Source organism: Crocuta crocuta, unplaced genomic scaffold (genome assembly GCF_008692635.1).
Source record: "Crocuta crocuta isolate KB4526 unplaced genomic scaffold, BGI_CrCroc_1.0 scaffold147, whole genome shotgun sequence".
Classification (NCBI taxonomy): Eukaryota; Metazoa; Chordata; class Mammalia; order Carnivora; family Hyaenidae; genus Crocuta; species Crocuta crocuta.
The window spans coordinates 276,927-299,803 of record NW_027532594.1 but is presented as its reverse complement, the minus strand read 5'-3'; the positions used below and the strand labels follow the sequence as shown (position 1 = coordinate 299,803).

The 22,877-nt window shown below is 34.3% G+C and overlaps 3 long non-coding RNA genes across 3 annotated transcripts in view; 1 reads left to right on the top strand and 2 right to left on the bottom strand.

The window, feature by feature from the left end:
- Window positions 1–8,324: 8,324 nt before the first annotated feature.
- LOC144244660 (uncharacterized) overlaps window positions 8,325–22,877 on the top strand; it is a 192,446-nt gene continuing 177,893 nt past the window's right edge. Inside the window, exon 1 of the long non-coding RNA XR_013339018.1 lies at window positions 8,325–8,412. This is a non-coding gene — a long non-coding RNA (uncharacterized LOC144244660). The remainder of the gene's footprint in view (window positions 8,413–22,877) is intronic.
- On the bottom strand, window positions 8,932–11,549 carry LOC144244661 (uncharacterized). Its single transcript, XR_013339019.1, has 2 exons — window positions 11,473–11,549; window positions 8,932–9,183 (listed from the first exon to the last, which is right to left on the bottom strand). It is a non-coding gene; the product is annotated as an uncharacterized LOC144244661 (long non-coding RNA).
- LOC144244659 (uncharacterized) overlaps window positions 17,629–22,877 on the bottom strand; it is an 89,021-nt gene continuing 83,772 nt past the window's right edge. Inside the window, exon 4 of the long non-coding RNA XR_013339017.1 lies at window positions 17,629–17,715. This is a non-coding gene — a long non-coding RNA (uncharacterized LOC144244659). The remainder of the gene's footprint in view (window positions 17,716–22,877) is intronic.

The following is a 22,877-nucleotide window of genomic DNA, read 5'->3' as shown; positions in this document are numbered from 1 at the left end:
GAGGAGAATAACTTAAAGGCTAAATACTTAAAGCTTGAAGTAGAAATTAAATCCTCTTGATTTGCAAGAATTTCTTTTATTTAATAAGGATATTTACCCTCTATCCATGATATCTATTACATTTAATGCATTATATTTGCTTTAAATTTTGTTTGTAGTGTTTTTGATATGCAGAAATATAGTTTATGTAAGCCTATCTATTATTCCTAAAGGGTCTTATTTTTGTTTTCATTTTATGTAGACATTCTCTCTCCTAATATTATATACATACATCTATATATAATAAAAATAAATAAAAAATAAAGATATTTTAGGAAGAAGATTTAGTTTCATTATATATACATTCTATCTATCATCTATCTATCTATCATCTATCTATCTATCTATCCATCTATCTATTTATGTATCTATCTACCTATCTATCTACCATCTATTATCTCTCCATCCATCCTTCTATCATCTAAGTTTCTATTTATCTAGCATTTACTATCTACCTACCTACTTACGTACTTATTTATGTATCTGTTATCTACTTATATAGAAATAATGCTTTTTAAAATATATTAAGTATGATTTTATTTATTTTTCAAGTGATAAGACTTCTTATTAAGTAACTTCTACTGTCTCACATATTATTGTACACCTCACCTATTGCATGCTATCTATTTTCTTAGGCCCCAAGAAGATGAAGGCAAAGGGTAGATCAAATTTCATCCTTAAGGAACTTACAGTATAAAATGATACACTGGTAAACAGGAAAATGTGTAGTCAGGAAATACAACTATCAAAAGTAGTGTTTCCCCAGCTTCTGTATGCATGCTTAATTGAATTTATTGTACTTCCATACTAACTAGACAATGACTTTCCTAAGAGACATTCTAAAGATAAGAGCATTAAGGAAAGACAACAATTTTTTGAATTTATTCATTTATTTTGAGAGAGAGAGAAAGAGCGAGCAAGTGGAATGGGGCAGAGAGAGAAAATCCCAAGCAGTCTTCACACTGTCTGTGCAAAGCCTCATGCAGGGCTTTAACTCACAAACTGTGAGATCATGACTTGAGCTGAAGTCAGATGCTTGACCGACTGAGCCACCCAGGTACCCTAAAATGGTTTTAGTTAAACATATAATTTTTTTTTCTAACTGTAAGATGGGAACTTTTAGGAAAATTTCTGAGTCCACACTATTTCTCAGATTAGATTTAGATCTTACCAATGGGAAATGGAAAACAGAAATGGAAAGAAATAGAAGTTGAGCTATGGGCCTCTCTGGAGTCTTATTTCCTAAGTTATTAAAATCCCTATCCCATGTGTCATAATTCAAAGGGGAATAAATAGGACCATTGATTCAGGAATAGAAGTGGCCTGTGGAATGAGGAAGATTTATTGAGCCCTTGGGTTACCTAAATACTACTGAGGCAAACAAAAATTTTCTTTTGGTTTTTCAAATACTGTGACTATGATGTTCCTGTGGCCTAGGAGAGACTTGTAATGTTGAAGCAACATAAAAATATGGTAAGAACAAAACACGGACAATGCAGGTGAAGACAAAATTGGATGTTTGAGCCTCTTGGAAGTCTCCATTAAAGGTAAAGCCCAGTGGAGAAGAAGCTGCCAATCATGCTACTTGTGATATTAATATTGTTCAAGGTATAAAAATTTGCATGTTGAAACATACCAGTGGTGTATGGGGAATTGAAAAGCTAGTGGTCAGAGGTGAGCGGTGACTAGCTAGCTTCAAATTTGAAGAGTGGCAGAAACCATGCTATGACAGACCAGAATAGTACATTCTTGAATTGCTGTAATGTGACACTGTATTAATATCTTTTAGAGCAATTTTCTGCATATTCCTACACTAACTCAATATTTATCCCTTTATGGATTTATTTTCTAGGATGAAGTTGAATTTTTATTCTTAAAAAATAAAATTTAAGGGTTTTGTAACTGTGTTATATTATTGAATTTAATTTAGATAGAATAAAATTGATATTTCTCATATAAAGTCACTCTACCTGTGAGGCTGTTATATTCCTACTTTTAAGGAATTGGTATTTTATATTCCTATATAGATTGTGAAATCTCTTTACATGGGTGTAGAGAATTATTTTCAAGTTTCCTTTTCTTAGATCTGTAATTGTTTTGATGTAATTGTGAATAAAATCCTTTTAAAATATATTTCCTAAATGTCTGATAATCTTCTATATGAAATGTATTGCTAAGTCTTTATTTATTTTGTACTCAGCCAACCCTTGGTGCTACTGGTTAGTTTCATATTTATCTTGTAAGCTGTTGAGCTTCTTCGGAATACCTTGTATCTGTGAAAATATAAAGAGGTAAATTGTTCCTATTATGTATTTAACATTTAATTTGTTGAGTTTTAGTTATTTGTCTTTATTTTATTTTTTAAAATTCCCAAACTAATGCTTAATATAATGGTTTAAATGAACTACTTTAAAAGGAAAAAGTCCTCTAATATTTAACACCATACCATTGAAGATAATTTTATAGAGATTTCACATTAATATTATTCTTCATTTAAACCTAGTTTCTAAAAGCTGATAATTTAACAAATAAGACCTCTACATACCCCTTCAGAAATAGATATTTGATTTCCTCATTTTTTGAGATGACTTAAATTCTTATTATGCTTTCATTCTAACAGTACTTAGTAGTAAACTGTTGTTTATAAACAAATGTAAGTACTTATTATACTGAGTTATAAACAGTGTTTAACTATCTTTATCTTCTACTAATCTGAATCCATGGAAAATATTACTCATATCCACTTCAAATGAAGTGTTTAGCATGCAAGCATTCATCAAAAGAAAATATGAATTATTTCCTGTCTGGATCTTAAACTTTGGATATATGTAGTATTTCTTACCACTAAGAAGGTATAGAATTTGACCTCTCTGCTTATGATCAGCTCTTCAGGGATTAGAGTATTTGGTGGAATTCCTCTATGTGACCAGAAATAAATATTAACATTTTAAAAATGATTATGGTTTGTGAAAGAACCTGAAGTAGAGTCATCCCTAGAAAGGGAAATTCACTACTACCCACACAGCAAACTTTCCAACTTTTTTGTGCTTGTCACTAAAAAAATTGTCGAAGGGTGAAGTTCTCAGGATTTCAAGTCTAAAATTGGAATTGGGGAAGAAAAGTTAAATCCATTTTCTCTTGTCCTTCTTTCTATTATCTTAGAAAGGAAACCCAAGTACCCTTGCCAGCTTTCATTAGACACCTGACCTCTCTACAGGCTCCTTTGAGGAGAATTTTCCTGTAAACACAGAAATAGAAATCACAGTAATTACCTGCCACATTTTTTTAAGCTCTACAGGGCTTGAACTCATGACATTGAGATCAAAAGTCACATGCTCTACTGACTGAGCCGGCAAGGTGCTAGTATCTGACACTGTTTTTCTTCTCGTGTTCATTTTGTTCTAAAAACTTCTTTTCCCCCACCTATTTGCATTGGCCTTGTTCCTGCCTTCATAGATAAGTTAGGTTGGATTGCATTGTTATATCTTTACCATGTTTGTTGTGTCCTCTTTAGTCTGCAAATACAACATATTGTCAATATAACCTATTCCTAAGAACAATTTTGTACTGAGTCAAGTATCATGAAATGGCTACCTTATTTGTCTTAAGGAATTTCCATTTATCAATGCCCAATGATTTTATCCACTCACACATAGTGCTTGTTTGGTTTTGGTTTTATAACAACTTTAGGGATGAATGTCATCCTTCATTCAGGGAGCATAGGAAAGTAAGCACATGATTTGCACAAGCCTGCTTGTTTTACAGCTCAAAGCTTTTTATCAAGAATCTTTGACAGCCAGGTCAATAGACTTAAAAATCAAATACAAGGCCTTTCTAGAAGGGTAATCAGCTAAGAAAGAGAGATAAAATATAAGGAGCTCAAGTACAGAGACAAGACGGAACTTAAGTATTCTAGATTTACAAGGACAAGTCCAAAGTCATTCTGAGTAATTCTATTTCCACTGCTCCCTCTCCATTTCTTCTGTTCTTTCTGTCCTACTTCTATTGTAGAAGACTACATATTCTTCCTTGAAAGAATCAGATTAACCAATTTTCCTTTCATTTCAAATTGTTTGCGAAATATATGTCTGCAACATTCCTTTGAAAAAATTGTACCGAAATGCTTAAACTGTAGTTACCTGAACATAAATTCTAGGAATTTTGGTATCAAAGTTAAGAAAATTCTTCTATCCATTTTTTTCTTTGGATGCTCCCTTCAGAAGGTATCGTCTTTGCATAAATGTATTGCTAAAGAAGAGAGTCTTATGCTTTAAATAGCAGTAAATTTTGCACCACATAGAATACCTCTCCAAACAATGATGTATTCTACTTATTTAGGTTTGGATTGTGGCATAGCTTATACTGTGAATTTTTCATCTTTTTAAAAAAATAATGAATGGTCTGATATATTTCCAGAAACCAGAGGCAATTTCTGATGTGACAATATACTGATTTTCCTGACTCTTTGACTCTTGAAATGATACTCATATGTCAAAACCCAACTCAAATGTAGTTTTTTGTTGAATTATATATTACCCTCCTAAGCAGAGTTAACCAATTCCCTCTGTATTTCCAAAAACACCTGTATGATAATTTGTCTGATAACCCACGTATAATAATTGTACCAATAGTTTGTATTCTTTGTATCAGTTGCACATCAGAAAGTTAGTTCCTTGAAAACAGGCATTATTTTATATTTCTTAATTTCCATAATGCCTGGAGATCTATAATAAATTAAGAATGAATGAAAAACGAATTAATTATTGTAACAAAATTTGGTGTTTTACTAAGCCCATTTAAAAAATTAAACTCATTGGGGTGTCTTGCTGACTTGGTTGAATGTCTGATGCATAGTTTTGGCTGAGGTACAAGGACCCTATATATTCTGGTATTCCACTTTTCTTCCCTTTTGGCATCCCAGTTTCATATTGTACACATACTTGCTCAAGCTGTTGCCGCCACACTAGCTTCTTGAATACACCAGTGATGCTTCTGCTTTAGGGTTTTTGGACTACATCTTCTGCCTGGAAAACTCTTCCCTCAGGTACTTAATTGACTAACACCTCACGTCTTTCACATTCTAGCTCTAATTTCTCAATGACGTTATTGCAGTTTCACATGTTACTTGTCATTCTTAAGCAAGCACCCATACCTTTTCTATTTTTCATTCCCATAGCCCAGGGGATAGTCTATCATGCCATACAATTAACTTATTTCTTATAGCTATTGTTCATTGCTTCTCTGCCCTGCTAGATGGTAAGCTCCATGAGAGCACTATTTTTTCTTAAATATTGTTCACAATTATCCCCATGATCCTAGAACAGTGCCTGGAATATCGGAGGAGCTCAAAAAATATATGTAAGTGTTTTTAATGACTGGAAGAATATTGGCCATTCTGCATTAGACTGGATTGTCACCTATTATTTGAAAAATAGAGTATGCTAATGCTCCTCCTACCTTAATATCCTACATTGTAATCCAGAAGAAAATAATGGTAAGGAAACTGCCATTTATTACCCAATGTTTAGAAGGCAATATGCTAGAAGACTTATTGTATTTCACTGGGCTGTAATAACTCTATAATAATAACAATTTTACTGAGGAAGATAAGAATAAGAGAATTAATATAACTTATGGTCCCACCTGGAAGTGTTAGAAAGCCTTAGGCTTCCTTATTATTCCCATTACATTGTATAGTCTAAAAATATTTTTTAAGTAATTGGAATAATTTCCAAACTAGGTGTCAATAAGTTGTGTATATCCTCTGAAAATAAAAAAGAAGCAATTCCATCTCTATTGTATATTGGTTTAAAAGCAGGCAGGTGGGGTTAGAGGAAGAAATCTATTTGCCTATTGATTAGAAAGTCACTGCTGCTGTTTCTGTTAGATTACTGTGAATACATTCTTCACCAAGAGGAAAAAAAAGTGTTCAAATTTTTAATAAAAAAAGTCCTGCTGTGACAGCCAGCTCAATCAAACCAGCATTAGAGATGTATATCACAGAGTTTTTTTGATAGGTTGTTCTGATAAGGAGTTAAATTTAGATGTTACACTTTCAAATGAGTGAAGACTTATTTACAAGCATATCTTTGGCAATTTTTGCCAAATATTATGATATTAGAAATACAGCTCTCAAAAAGTCTTTGTTGCTTCATATAAACTAGAAATAAAGTAGGCTTAAGCTTTTTTGTTTTGTTTTGTTTTGTTTTGTTTTTTGGCACTCAAATATGGATCTCTTTCTGACTACTTAAAGACATCCAAATGTCACAGGAAGTCCCTACAACCCTATGGCAAAGCTCAAAATTGATTTTTATGTGGATATGGAAAAATNATTATGAGTAAGAATAAGCATTTTGCAATAGGTTAACATTCCATGTGCATTTATTTTCTTATGGATTATCTGTTTATATTCTTTTTTTCTTCCAAGGTTTTATTTAAATTCAAGTTAGTTAACATATAGTGTAATACTGGTTTCAGAAATAGAATTTAGTGATTCATTACTTACATATAACACCCTGTGCTCATCCCAACAAGTGCCCTCCTTAATGCCCATCACCCATATGGCCCATCCCTCCACCCACCTACCCTCCAGCAATCCTCAGTTTGTTCTCCATAGTTATGAGTCTGTTATGGTTTGCCTCCCTCTTTGTTTTGATTTGATTTTTCTTTCCCTTCCTTTCCCTTATGTATTCTTACTGATGATTATATTGAGGGTGTGTGTTTTGGCAAAAATACCACTGAAATGTACCCTTCTCTGTGTATTATATCTGAAAGGAATTGATGTTGATAGTCTTCTTACTGATGTTAATTTTTATCAGGTTATTTAAGATAGTATCAGCCAAGTTTCTCATCGATGAAGTTACTATTTTCTCTTTGGAATTAATAATTGGGGGAGATACTTTGAAGCCATGGAAATATGATCCCCCTCCTCAAACATCCACTTATTAATATTAGCACCTTTCTTTTAGGTGCTATAACAGAAATACCACAGAATGGTGGCTTACAAACAACTGAACTTTATTTCTCATGGTTTTAAAGGCTGGAAGTCCAAGATCAAAGTGCCAGCATGGTTACATTCTGGTGAAGGCTCATTTCTGCGTTGCAGAATGCCCACTTCTCACTGCATCCTCACGCTGTGAGGGAATCGGGGTGCTCTGTTGGGTCTCCTTTATAAGAGCACTAATTCCACCCATGAAGCTTCCACTCTTATGTCTAAGCACCTCCCAAAGTCTTCATCCCCTAATACCATCACATTGGGCATTAACATTTCCACATATGAATTTTATAGGGGACACACACATTCAATCTATTGTAGCACTCATCCTTGGATGTAGCTTACTACAAATAATACCATGGGGCTTGCCTGCTTTCCATTTTTTTCTCTCTCAACATTTTAAAAATGAAATATTTCTGCCCCTTCCACCCCAACCATTTATTCAGGTGATCCTATATTTTAGTATAGACTTATTATATTTATGTTATTCTATGAATATTAGTCTAAAATATAATTATTTACATTAATGTTCAAATTCTCTTATTCCTCACTTTTCTTCTTTCCCTCATTATTATAATTTTTATCCTTTATTTTATATAAACACACACACACACACACATTTTCTGTTATAACTTCTTTGCGGAAGTTTTAAAGCTGAAACTTGATCCCCTGGGATCATGACCTGAGCTGAAATCAAGAGTTAGATGCTCAACTGGTTGCCCAGTGCTCCTGTTTTTGTTTTTTTTTGTTTTTTAATTCTCTTTTTACCTTCTCTGCTTTTCCCACCATCTCTTTTCTGAGATGGGCTGCATTGTATTTATATCATTCTTTGAAAGTTTGTATTTCAATTGGTTTCTTTTAACTATTTTGAGATAGAGGGTTACAATTTTTATCTCCATCATGGCCACATTTTTCTGGCCTGCCTTTTTTGTTGGCTAATTTTGGTTTTTATGTCATGTTTGCAGAGGTTAGTTCATACTCTTTTCTTGTTACTTATGGTAGTTAGATGGGTGCCTTGGACCTCTAGATTCCTATGTAAGGGGCAGAACTTCAGGATTCAGAGCTCAGTGGTTCCCTTCTGACTATTAATGTGAACTCTCACAATACAGTCTTTGCTATAATCTATTCTGTCTCCAAATCTAAGGCTGTTTCAAAAACTTCTGCTAAATTTCTTTTCCTTATACATTTTTGTTTAGGATGGGCCAGAAGGGAGATTCTTGTGAGATTTGGATGGTATTGGGAAGAAAGATGACTTCTTGTATCTGACACAGCTACAGCTACCAGTCTCCTGACTTACCTTGTTGGCATGGAACATATTTTGGTCTGCAGTCATTCCACCTTTTCCTGAATACCTCTTCAGTCTCTGACTCCTGAGACAGGTATGTGTGCTTAGCTCCATGATCAAAAGACACTAGAATTTACAGAATGCCCTATCACCAAGGACAAAGACCATTAGAATGGACATGGGTTTAGTTCATCCTCATGAAGTTCTAGCTTGTATTCTTGGGATTCTTTCCTGCTCATGATCTTCTCTTCTTGTCTCATGCCCTACCAGTTTCAAACACCAGCCTTTAGTTCTGAAACATGACCATAAAGAGATCATTTAGCCAGCCAGAGTTGTGCAATTGCATAAGCCAATTTCCTGCATAAATTACACATCAAAATAACTCTGAATGGGTTTTCACTGACCAAATCTGAGAAATTTTGTACATTAAAATAATTAAGAGAGTAAAATAATATTCATGGAATAAAATGCTGCACACTTTCTATTGACCCTTTTGTAATTAATTTTAGGGACAAAGATAAATAAATGAATGAATATTATGCTCCCTTCAAATTACTTACTAATTCAAAGGGGCATAGGAATTACGTATTAGACAATGCTGGAAGACATTGAATTTAAATAAGCAATCAAATAGTCCTATTTTATTCAGTGAATATCCTGTTGCTCTCTTCCTTAGTTTGATGTTCAAATTTTGCAGATTTGGCCAATGGGAGGCCCTTGAAGCTGGATCCTGTGTCCTTTTGTTACGTTTCTCTCATACTTTTGTAATGTCTTAGCCATTTTCCAAGGATGCTTTATTCCTTCAGGTGGAGAGTATCTCAGATTAATTGTGTTCGCTGCTACTTGGTTGCATATATTTCTAGGGCTTTTCAAAGAACATGCAAAAAAGGTATAAACAGATAAATATAAATATATGAACACATATATATTCCTGTATTTACACAAATATCTATATTCTCATTCAACACCATACTTAATCTCCTAGATTGTTGTGTTTTATACTTTGGCTAAATAATAGTAAGAAACTGTGCAAAGATCAAGATAGAAATCTGAGTTGATTAATTGCTATAAATGTGTAATCTTAAAGTAGCATGATTTTTTGCTTTTACATTTTAAGATGATCATAGCTTATAGGAGTATACTTTATTGAAGAAGTACCTGGGGGGCTCAATTGATTAAGAAGCTGGTTCTTGGTTTTGGCTCAGGTCAGGATCTCCTTGTTCATGAGATCACCCCCTGCATCAGGCTCTGCACTGACAGTATGAAGCTTCCTTGGGATCCTCTCTTTCCCTTTCTCTCTCTGCCCTTCCCTGGCTCTGTCCCACTCTCTCTCAAATAAACAACAGCAACAAAAAGAGTACAGCTTATTCAACTATTATTTTCTATCAAAAAAAAAAAACAAAACCCAAAAAACACATCCGTATCTTTCTTGCTCAAAAGAAGCAAGTACTTTATATTTTACAAATATGATAGAAGTTATAGCCTGCTTAATCCTGTTTAATAAGTATGATTCTAAAGATGAACAACCCCAATAGAACTTGTGATTGGATCATACTTGGTTGACTGTATTTCACACTTCTAAGTAGACTATAAACATACATTAAATAATGAGTATCCTTCCAAAATAAATAGTGGTTCAGTGTTTAAATTTCCCCATGGTAATTCCTTTAAATGTATGTATTGTACAGATAAAACTCAGTGATTTAATTCTAGATGACTAATTAAGGTTCATGTGACTGTGGATCTGTTACTGGTAGACTGATTGATGTATTGGGCTGGGCAGCTCTGATGATTTGAGGTTGGATTTCTCACACATCTGTGATTTTGTCAGAGATCAGTGATGTAGGCTGGCTGGGCTAGGCTGGGTTCCCTATGACTCTCTTCACAGAGCAATGACATAGTTAAGGGGGAAGCAAAAACACATCAAGACTTTTCTTTAAATGTTTTTTTGAGGGAGGGCAGAGAGAGGGAGAGAGGGCAGAGAGAGGGGCAGAGAGAGGGAGACATAGAATTGGAAGCAAGTTCCAGGCTCTGAGCTGTCAGCACAAAGCCCGATGTGGGGCTTTGAACCATGAGGTCATGACCTAAGCAAAAGTCCCTACTTAACTGACTGGGCCACCCAGGTGCCCCAAAGCACATCAAGACTCTTAAGGTCTAGCCTCAATATGGGCACACAATCACCTCTACCTGATTTATTATCCAAATTAAGTTCATATATCTGTATCCAAATGAAGGGGCAGAGAAATATACTCTATCTCTTTAGTGAAAGGAACCACAAAATTACATTGCAAAGACTATGAACACAAGAAGGAAAGAAGAATGGGGTCAATAATTCACTTAAGACCTTGTTGTTTTTTGGTGGATCTCCCTGAAGGGTTTATTGGAAATTCAGAATTCTGGTTGGTATGTATATTAAATGTAGAGAAGAGCTGATCTAAGAATATAACTACAATGTCACTTGACTCACTCTCTCCTTCATTTAGACTTGTTTCTCTAATTCTGCAAATATGCACTGGGCCCAGATCCTTTGTTGTCACTGTTTGCACATCTAGAACATTTTTTATGTATCTATATAGCTTACTATGTCTTCTACTTTAAGACTTTGCTCAGTTGTCACCTTATTTAAAAAACATCCAGAATAACTTAAAGTAGAAGGACATCTCTATGCCATCATTTCCTTCCTCCTATCATCATTTTTTTTCACCACAGCACTTATTAACACCTAAATTTTACATGTCTTTTGGCTTAATTTTAGTCTATATTCATTAGAATAAATGTACTAATAAAGCAGGGGATTTTGTGTTTTTTTTTCACTATTGAATCCCTGATATCTAGAATAATCTTGGCATTTAATATGTGCTCAATAAATGTTAGTGAGTAAGAAATAAATTGAAATAAATATTTATGTAGAGTTAATTTTTAATTGAAAAATATTTATTCTAAAGTTATAACTGGTTATCAAACTTAATAGTATATCAGGATTTTATTTGGCTATAAGTTATAGAGATACACTTGCCTTCTCAGAAATGGCTTAAGCAACATATAGTTTTATCTTCCTTTCTCATAAAAGAAGTTCATATTTTATCAGTTCAGGGCTACTGTGGTGGCTTCATAACATAACCATTGCCTCAGGGTCCTAATTTTCATCTCTTACCATTTTTTAATCCTGATTCATGTTCTTAGTTTTGCATCCTGCTTTGAAATGTTCCAAGCAGTTCTAATCATAATGAATGGTTTCTAGGTAGGAAGAAGAGGAGAAAGAGGTATAAAATTATTTGTGAACTGGTTCAAGTAATTTTAGGGTATTCCCTAAAATCCATTCCTATAATCCCCATTAGTGTTAATGGCCAGGGCTAGGATTTATCACCATATGGCCATTTCTTACTTTTTTGGGAAATACAGTCTTTGGACATTTTGCCACCTCCAACTAGTTATGGTTATATTATAACCACAGAAGAAGCTCTTCTTTTGTATTTTACATAAAAATGAATGCACTTTTACGTTAAATACGCTTTTAAAAATATTGTTTATTTACTTTGAGAAAAAGAGACAGAGACAGACAGAGAGAGAAAGGGAGAGTGGGGAAGGGCAGAGACAGAGGGAAAGAGAATCACAAGCAGGTTCCACACTGTCAGCACAGAGCCTGACATGGGGTTCGAACCCATGAACTGCGGGATCATGACCTGAGGCAAACTCAAGAGTTGTATGCTCAACTGACTAAACCACCCAGGAGTCCCTAAATTTTTTTTTAATGACGAATAAGAATAAAAACTTGACTTCCAGTAACAACATTTGTAGTCCAAAGAAATTAATACCAATAAACATATATATTGTTCTTCAAAACTTCATGTCATAATTTTATAAATTATATAGTTTTTCATTTCTTTCAATTGAATACACTTTTTGGCATATCTAGAAAAATTTTTTAAATGTAAAAGTTTTGACAACATTGATACTTGGTAATTTAATTACTAGGAAGTTATATGTAGTAATTTTAAAGGTCTGTTTTCTGAAATCCTTATTCAGCAGAAATACATGTGATTTTCATACCTCTTTAATAAAGACTTGGCTCTTTCAGGTAAACAGGGTCCTGAATCATGATGTTACTCAAGTATTGAAATTACATAACAAAACAAACTTGCTAATGTTATGGTTAACCATATTTGATTCCCTCATTCTTCTAGAATATTTCATGGTGCTCATTTAGAACTATGAAGTTAAGGAAACTGGATCTCTGTAAGTTTTCCAAATTTTCCTCTTAGAAGAAAGCCTCATCCATTCAGAGTAGAAGGCGCTAGCTCATGTAAGTAATCATGTAATAATAGCTGCTTCCATGGAAATGTAATAGTGGCAAAATTGATGCATCACTTGCTAGCCACTTATTTTTGTCTACCCCAATTTCCACTAGGGGCTGTATTGTCATGTTTGTAGTCAGTACTTGCACCAGATCACTGTTAACTACAAGAACAGAAATATCAGCTCTTTTTTTTTTCCTCCCACAAATAAGAGTATGAATTAAACTAGACTCAAATAGAATAAAAATCAGAGAATATTTTTTTCTTTTCACTGAAGACTTTTCTTGGCTGAACATTTCAGCAAAGTTCACTGAGGTTTTCTTTTTGTTCATTAGTAGCTAGATAGAGGTTGATAATGGTGATCCAAGGATAGCTAAGAATCTAACTTTGAGTCTAGATCTCGGGTTAGAGATTTGTGACAGCCCCAAACAAAGCAAAGACATGTATCAGCTCAGCTTCCTTCTTTCTTTCTTTGCACATTGCTCTTTTGTCACAGCAAGTCACAGAAGTCACAGTCACTCCTACTTTCATTCTTTCAGTTCTCAGACAAATGTCTCTTAGTTCCTGTAACACTTCAGCTTAGTGCCCAGTCAGGCTTGCCCCATCTGGTCTTTAGATCCACACTCCTGTCTTTTTTATTTTATTTTATTTTATTTTATTTTATTTATTTTTATTTTTATTTTTATTTTATTTTTTGCCCAGTATATATTCGATTCCTGCAGGAGCTATGTCTAATAACTTCTATAAATTAGAAGGGGCACAGCCTTGAAAGAAAGCTGTTCTTATCCTATGCACCATGACAACATTAGTAATTCCAGGTGGAATTGAAAAGATTTGAATGGATAATTAGAGTTGCCAAAAAGCCTCAAATCATACTGCATCCCTCTGTAGTCAGTGGTAGGAAGTGTGATTGTAATTTTATTCTAAACTAGTATTTCACAAAGTACTTCTATCAAAAGACTATTAACAAATTCCAGGGGGCACCTGGGTGGCTCAGTCAGTTAAATGTCCACCTCTCGGTTTCAGCTCAGGTCATGCTCTCTGCAATTTTGTGAGTTTAAACCTTGGGTCAAGCTCTGCACTAGCAGCATGGAGCCTTCTTAGGATTCTCTCTGTCTATTTCTCTCTGTCTCTCTCTGCGCCCATTCCCCACTCATGCTGTCTTTATCTTTCTCAATAACTAAAAAAATTCCAATCATTGAAGATCAATATGTTTATAAGATAAAATAAAATTTTTACAATAATGTCAAATTATTATAAAAGTTATTAAATACTTCTTCTCACTTTCTGTAAGTATGTGTCCTGGACTCTAACTTGATCACTCGGCAGACATTTTGACAAGGCTGTAACTAAACCCTCCTCTTACCTTTATTTGTTCCTCACATTTTTAAAAGGATTATAGTATTTACTTTAAATCATGTCTTCTATGAATTAAATGTTTCATTTAAATTTTTGGCTCTATATTACACTTATCTAATATTAATATTCCCACCTATCCTTTTATTTTCATGTACATTAACTGGATTTTCTGCCCTTTTTGTTTTTAACTTTGCTGTTTCAGTACATTTGTGGTTACCCTCCTTTTTATTACTGAAGTTTATCTCATATAGCTTAATTGTAAACTAAGTGAGCTCAGTTTTATCCTAAATATTGTACCTCTGCTTGGTTTAAAACATTTTTACAGCTAGCAATTTTGGTTTATAGGATGGTGTCATTGCCCAACACTTCATATTTCAAACATTCTGAACTCCCTTTAGTCCCTCAAAAGCCATGATCTCTTTTACTAGTCCTTGGTTTCCATTCTATGGTAATGCAATTCCTACACCTTTGATCACATATACAGAGAAAAAAATATATATATCTTTCTAGACCTAAATGCCAGTTCAAGAGGTCTTTTTTTTTTTTAGCAAATATTAGAAGTCCTGACGTGTTTACATAGCACCCTAACTTGACCCTCCCTAATGCCTATCATGCTTTATTGAAAAATATGTGTAATAGAAACTTTATAATGGTTTTAAGCATGTGACTCATACAAAAAAGAACTCCATATTCTCTATTTCTAAGTTCAGAAGAGTCTTCGCTGTTTGGGTCAACCATTACCCACAAGCTTTAGGGTGAGATACAAGTTCAGAAAACTCTTCCTAACACCCAATCCCTACAGCTTACTTCCCAGTCAATATAAAAAAATAATTAGGGAGAGAGCTGAGGAAGGTACTTCAGAAATTCAGAGTTTGTGGTGAGAGTCTATGGGACATGGAAAGGAGAGAGGGGCACCTCCTAGTTGTAAAGTTGAGGGCAAGGTCTTCAAGACTGGCTCTAAGTTAATAATTATTCAAGTCACTGTTAAAATATACATGAAAATTCATTATTCTATTGTCTTTATTTTTTTGATTGAAAATTTCATTAATAAAACTTAAAACTAAGTTAAAAATGTAAGAGTGGGAACCAAAGGAAATAATTTACAAATACTCAGTGCAAGAATGGAAGTCTAGGATTCTCTGGTTAGATATAAAGTTAGTTAGCACATTTAGTAACATGCCCCTGTGCTGCCAGAATAGGAACAAAATAATTGGGAGAGAAAGTATGGCGGGAGGCTGATAGAGCAGGAGCACAGACTGCCAACCACTCCCAGTACTTGCCCCCCTGTAGGCATTTTAAGCGGAGCCCTATGTATCAAAAAGCCTGTGTAAAAATATTTGACTGTATAAAAATAGGAGAATTTTAAATTATTGGGAAAAAAAAACATTGCCTCTTCATAGTGGGGAAGAGTGTTCAACAGAGAAATAACATATTAAGCCCCTTGGAGCTGTACCAAAACATGCAGTCAAAGTTCATTAGGCAAACACACATGCCAAAGAAGTCACCTTATAAGGGTGACCTCATCTGTGGGGGCATGATGGGAGCGATGTGTGCCCACTTCTAGGCCTCAGACACTTCTAGTCCTCAGACACCATGCTGGAACAAAAGTTACGCTCATTCAAATAAAGAGACAAAGTTCTCTTTCTTAAACTCCTCTAGAGGGGGAGATATTTGAAAAATACTCTTGCCTCCCCTTCAACCTTCTATGCAATACAGAAGGTTCACCTTGAAGAGGGTGATAATCATGGAGAAAAAGACACTTGAGCAGGAAATTAGTTTGTATTTGAATAATGAACACAATTGGGTCTCAAAACAAAAATCAGACTGTTCTAATGACTGAAAATGGTGAAAATCTATAGAAGAGAATTGTACTCTCATTAAGATTTTCCACTACCCAGTGGTGATGTAGGTTTGACATGCCATGCTAGATGCAGAATTTGGAGAAATAGAACTACTCCTTATTTATTTTTTTGGAGAAATCTCCTAAAGAAAATACCAAATACCAAATATACAAATATTTTTCCTAAGGACAAAAGCTATGTCTGTCCTGCCCTCCAATATTTGCCTATAATCGAGCATGATAGGTAATTAACAAACATTTATATAATAAATGAGTAAAGAAGTAAATCCATGACTTATCTCAATGTTCAGGAGTTAATTGTCCAGCAAACAGATAATTGCAATATAGTATGATTAGTTTTATGAAAAGAATAGGTAAAGTAATCCAAAAGTAATTTTGAAGCATCAGAGAAATATTACCTGAGGAAGTGAATTTTAAGCTGAGGGTTAAAGGATGATTAATTTGCTAGGGAATTGGGGAGATGATTACAGAGACAAGTGCAAGTCAGCAAGGTTGAAAATGACAATGGCACTCTCAATTACTAAAATTAATTCATGATTCTGTCATAGAAAAGGAATGGTGAAGAAATAGATGGGGCTGAAAAAGTAAACAGGGGACAAATATTAAGAGGCTTTATACATTTGGACTTTATCTTGAGATTAGTGAGAACCCATGGGTAATTCTGTAGTTTGGTTTATCTATTGTTGTGAAAGAGTATATGTATCAGTTATAATTCTTTTTGTTATTATTTTTATTTTTGAGTGAGAGAGAGAGAAAGCACATGAGTGAGGGAGAGGGCTTGGGGGGTCGGAGAAAGAGAGAGAGAGAGAGAAAGAGAACCTTAAGCTGAGTCCCCACTCAGTGTGGAGCCTGATGGAAGGCTTGATCCCATCCACGACCCTGGTATCATGGCCTGAGCTGAAATCAAGAGTTAGACACTCAACCAGCTCAGGTGCCCCTCAGTTATAATTCAGGTGCACCTCAGTTGTAATTCTTGATTACCAGTTTCAGAGAAATTTTAGCCCAAATATTTAAAAGTAAAAAAGATACATCATTGTATAACATGACTGAAATCTAGGCATGTATAATACTAATCATGATTGGGTTCAAGGTTAAAATCTTTTGCTCAATAGACTTTGATCTCACAGTTTAGGTTTTTGTTGTATTGATTTCTTTCTTGGGCTCTATATGGTAAATGTAAAGTGATAGTAACTGCAAACCTTACATTCTTTCACATTGTAGTTCTGATTTAGTTTGATGGGTACAAATGCTCATTCTTGAACCAATGTCAGTGAATTGACAATTGAGATTGTTTGTTGGACTAACTCAAAACATGCTGCAGGTTACCTCTGCGCATCCCCCAGAAATTTTCCCTGGGTTTATAAGGTAAAAAAAAAAATTATAATAATAGTAAAATGTTGTCTCTTTCACTCTGATTCTTTTGCAAAGGTACATAGAGTTATATGTTTTAATAACATGTTGTATCATACTATGTTGAATGCAGTAATATTCTATGAAGTCAAACATAAAAGTGATTTTTAAAAATATAGCATAATGTTATTTATTTTATAATGTAAAAAAAGCAAAAGGTTTATAACTGCTATTTCAATTAATATTTTAAAGTCTTCTCTATTTTAATTTCTAATATCGTAACAGATATGATCCACATACACAAACCTCTTGGGGTCATCAGTAACACCCAAAGAGTATGATAGGTTCCTATGACCCTAAAATTTGAGAACCAATGATATAGTAACAGTTTCCAAAATCTTGGTGGCTTAACACAATGAATATGCATTTCTCACTTACTTTCTTTGGTATCTATAGGCAAGCAGATTATTGCAGTCAATAAGAAGTCCATGTTATGGAACAACCACCATCTCAATTATTGTTCTCTGATAGACTGGGGGTGGGGAGAAGGGGAGAAAGATAGAGATATATAAAGTCTCATCAGGTATTACAGTGCTTGACCCCAAATTAAAACTGTTTCTGTCACGTCAAATGACTAAATTTAGCTGTAACATATAACTGTAAGAAGGGAGAGAAAATGCAAAACCTACCGTATACTTAGGGTGAGAGGTATTTGGCAAAGAATGTTAATGAGTACCACAGGATGACCAGAAGAGGAAAATCAAAGTAAGTTTTTACATTTATAAAAAGGAGGATGAATAGAAACTAGGAAAAAATAAGTTATTTTAAAGTAAAATATAGGGGATACATCAGTAGAAATGGTGGAATAGGATCCAAGGCATCCTTCCAGAAAAGCAATGAACAAAATGGCAAAAACTGTCAGAAAACAAAAATATATGAATAGAAACTAAGCTGAGAAATTCTAGGCCTTGGATTTAGTATAAAAATATTTTAAACCAACTATTTTATATATGCTCAGAGACCTAAAGGAAATCATGATGTGCAAAGAACTAAATGAAACAATGAGAACCATGTCACACTAAATAGAGAACATTAGTAAACAAAATTACACAGTATAAAAAGCTGAGGGGGTGTATGGGTGGCTCAGTTGGTTAAGTGTTTGACTCTTGATTTTGGCTCAGGTCATGATCTCACAGTTGTGAGATAAGCCCTGTGTCTTACTGGAGCCTGCTTAAGATTTATTCTCTCCATCTCTCTCTCAAAAATAAAAAAAAAAAGAAGAAAAAATAATTATGAAAAATAAACAAAGTCTAAGAAACCTGTGAGACACCTTCAAGTATACCCAGGCATGGATAATAAGAGAACCCAGAGGAGAGGAGGGAAGTAAAGAAGTATAAGAAATATTTGAAGAAATTATGATAAAAACTTTATCATTTGATGAACTACATATGAATCTACATATTTGAGAATTCCAATGAGTCCCAGTTCAGATTAACCCAAAGACATCACACTGAAACACGTTATAATAAAACTGTTGAAAGCCAGAGACCAAGAAAATCCTCAAAGCAGCAAGAGAGAAATGACTCATGATATACAGGAGATCCTCAAAAATATTAACATTTGATTTTTTTTATTAGAAACCATGGAAACCAGTTTAGGAATTTAGTACTTCAGTTTACTAGAAATGATATACTATAAACTGTTGCACCAAAAATTCTCCTTATTGGTGTATTGTTTAAAACACCACACATTTTAAAGGTGCCTGCATGGCTCAGTTGGTTAAGTGTGACTCTTGATTCCAGCTCAGGTTATGATCTCATTGTTCATGGGATTGAGCCCTATGTTGGGCTCTGTGTTGACAGCATGAAGCCTTCTTAGGATTCTTTCTATTTTCTTCTCTCTTTCTCTGCCCCTGTCCCACTCATGTGCATGTATGTATGCTCACACTGTCTCTCTCTCTCAAAATAAAAAAAAATAAATAAGACAAAAATGCAGACTTTAATGTAAAAAGATCAAGGACGTATAAGATTTATGCGCTAAGAATACAAGACATTGTTAAAAGAAGTTTTAAAAGACCTAAATTAATAAAAAGTCCTCTTTATTTGTAACTTGGAAGGCAATAAGGATAGCATTAATCCCTTGAATTATTTATGGATTCATTGTAACCTCTATCGAAATTTCAAGTACCTTTTTTTCCTGAAATAAATAAGCTGACCATAAAATTCATATGGAGTTTTAAGAACCCTGAATAGCCAAAAAAATGTCCTGAAAAAGAAACACAAATTTGGATGGCACACATTTCCTGATTTCAAAACTTGCTACAAAGCTGCAGTAATCACAATGGTGTGATACTGGCATATGGATATGCCCACAGATTAATAGAATATAATGGAGAATCCAGAAATAAACCAATACACGTATGCTCAAGTGACTTTCAACAAGAGTCCCAAGATCATTCACATAGAAAAAATAATCTCTCAAACAAATGGTAGTGGAACAATGGGATCACCACAGGCAAAATAATGAAGTTGGACCTTTACCTCACACCACTTACAAAAATTAGCTCCAGATGTATCAAATTCCTTAATTTAATACCTAACATTCTAAAACTCTTATAAGGAAACTCATAGGGATAAAGCTTTATTAATATCAATCTGGCAATGAATTCTTAAATGATACTAAAAGCCCAAGGAACAAAAGAAAAAGAAACAAGATAAGCTGGGGTTTATTAAAATTAAATATTTGTGCATTAAAAGACAGTATCAATTAAGTGAAGAGACAGCCCTGAGAATGTGTCAAAATATTTGTAAATCATATATTTGATAATGGTCTACTAGCCAGAAAATGTAAAAATGCTTACAACTCAACAACAGAAAGACAAACAACTCAATTTAAAATTGGACAAAGGACTTAAATAGACGTTTCTCCAAATAAAGTATACAGTTGGCCAATACACACATGAAAACATGTTCAACATCATTAGCCATTAGGGAAGTGCCAACCAAAACCACAAAGAGATATGACCTCATGCCCGCTAGGATAGCTGTGAAAGAAAGGAAAATATTATGTGCTGACGAGGATGTGGAGAAATTGAAACTCTCATAGATTGCTGGTGAAACTGTTGAATGCTCTAGAAAACAGTTTGGCAGTTCCTCCAAAAGTTCAAGGATTGATATATGAGCTGTAATTTCATTCTTGTTTACCCCAAATGATTCAAAACAGATTTTGGAACAGATACTTGTACATCAATACTCATAAAACATTATTCACAATAGCCACAAAGTGGAACACCTCAAATGTTCATCTACTAATAAATATATAAACAAAGTGTGGTATATCCATAAAATGGCATATTATTCAGCCATAAGAGGGAGTAAAGTGCGATTATGTGCTACATCGTGGATGAACTTAAAACCATCATGTTAAGTGAAGTAAGCCAGACACAAAAGGTAACATATTGCATGATTCCATTTACATGAAATGTCCAGAATAGGCAAATCCATAGAGATAGATTTGCAGATACATGATTTACAGATTGATGGTGGCCAGGACTGGTAAATGAGAGAATAGAGAGTGACTAGTTAATGGCAATGATGAAAATGGTCTGAAATGAGGTAATGGTGATGATTGTACTACACTGCAAGTGTATTAAAGCTATTGAAAAGTACACTTTAAAATGGTCAAATGGTACATTGTCTTTTGGATTTTACCTCAGTTAAACAACTAATATAATAAAATTATATTAGTTATCACCAAGTCACTATCACTATAAAATTATATATAAATATTCGTTTTAGTACTATCTTTCTGGCTTCAGAATACTAAAGGCAGTAATCATGTAGGGAAATACAGAAGTCCAGAGAAGAGGTATTATGACCTAGAAGAATGGATGCAGAGATACTGGGTGAATAAAGAGATCTAGAAGGGATAGAATCAAACCCAAAGAATCTGATGATTGATTAAATGTGGGTTCTCCCATGTAGTTTTGACTTGCAGTAGAGCAGATTGGGATGTACTTCATTAAGATAATAAGAAGAGCACAGAAAATGCTCAGAGGTGAGATCATGATGTCAATTTCAGACATGGAATTCAGTATCTTAGCAAATAATAAATGGAAGCAATAAAGTGGGTGCTGAGACTAGAGGTTGATGACTGGAATATATAAGCATGTATTGGCAGTTGAATTCAAGGAACTAAAGGTAATTTCTTATGCAATGTGAAAAGACCCATGACAACAGAACCCTGAGGGCACCACAGATTTTAAAATAGGAGTGAAAAGATTAGAAAAGGATGAGAGTGTTATCAGGAAAGCCAACGAAGGATAATATTCCAAGGATAGAATAGACAGAATTTCTGAGAAGTATCTATTTGCTTCTGTGAGAAATACGTTTTTGTTGTAAAAGATTTAAACACTATTGATTGGGTCAGTTCACTTACACTCCTGGAACAGGAAGTAGGTTCAGCCTATACTTAAACCAAATGGATTTTCAAATTTCATTCCACTCAAAATTTCTCGCTTACCAGAGCACATGGGTGGCTCAGTTGGTTGAGCGTCTGACTTCAGCTCAGGTCATGATTTCACAGTTCATGGGTTCGGGCCCCATGTGAGGCTCTGTGCTGACAGCTAGCTCAGAGCCTGGAGCTGCTTTAGATTCTGTGTCTCCCTTTCTCTCTGATCCTCCCCTGCTCTCTCTCTCTCTCTCAGAAATAAAATTTAAAAAAATTAAAAAAACCTTTCTCACTTACCAAACAGTAACCCCTGGGCATACATGTGCATGCATATATGTACACATTTATTCATCTATGTCTTAACTCAAATTTCCTGAATAATAGCTGTAATAAGCAAATTGAAAAAAGCTTATAGAAGTAATAAATTCAATTATATTCCCTTGCATAATAATTTTTAAAATGAAATAAATTAACACATAGCAATTTTAACCAAGTTACAAGATGATCACTTTTAATGTTTGGTGTGTGTGCATGTGCGTGTGTGTGTGTGTACATATACAGCTATTTTTTAAAATGCTTTATTTATTTCTGAGTGAGAGAGAGAGGGAGACAGCGTGAGCAGGGGAGGGTCAGAGAGAAAGGGAGTCACAGACTGAAACAGGCTCCAGGCTCTGAGCTGGCAGTCAGCACAGAGCCCAACGCGGGGCTGGAACCCACGAACCGCGAGATCATGACCTAAGCGAAAGTCGGACACTTAACTGACTAAGCCAGCCAGGCGCCCCTATATTTTCTGAATATATCTTTAGAGAATGAGGTGGGACTTCAGTTTATTAAATTGGATAAGGATCTAGGAAATTGGACTAACCCTTCTCAGAGAAAAAGCTAAATTTTAAAAATATTTAATGTTAATGGTGAAATTAATTTAATATTAATTAAGATTAATATTTAATATTTTAAATATAGTAAAGGCTCTCAATACCAGTTGGTAACCTAATTCCCATTAAAAATGTCCAGGAAAGCAAGGAACACAGAAGAAATCAGAGTTGAGGTAGTTTTAACCCTGAACATATTTGCAAAGTCTGTGAAACTTGAACTAACTTTTATGTGATCTCAAGCGACCAGGAAGAAAGAACAAAAACAAGATCCAATTTGGGACGTAAGGTGGTCCAGAAATAAATCTGATTTTTCCTACACACATCCAATATTATACAAAGAAATTGCCTTGATGTTGTTATGCAAGCATTA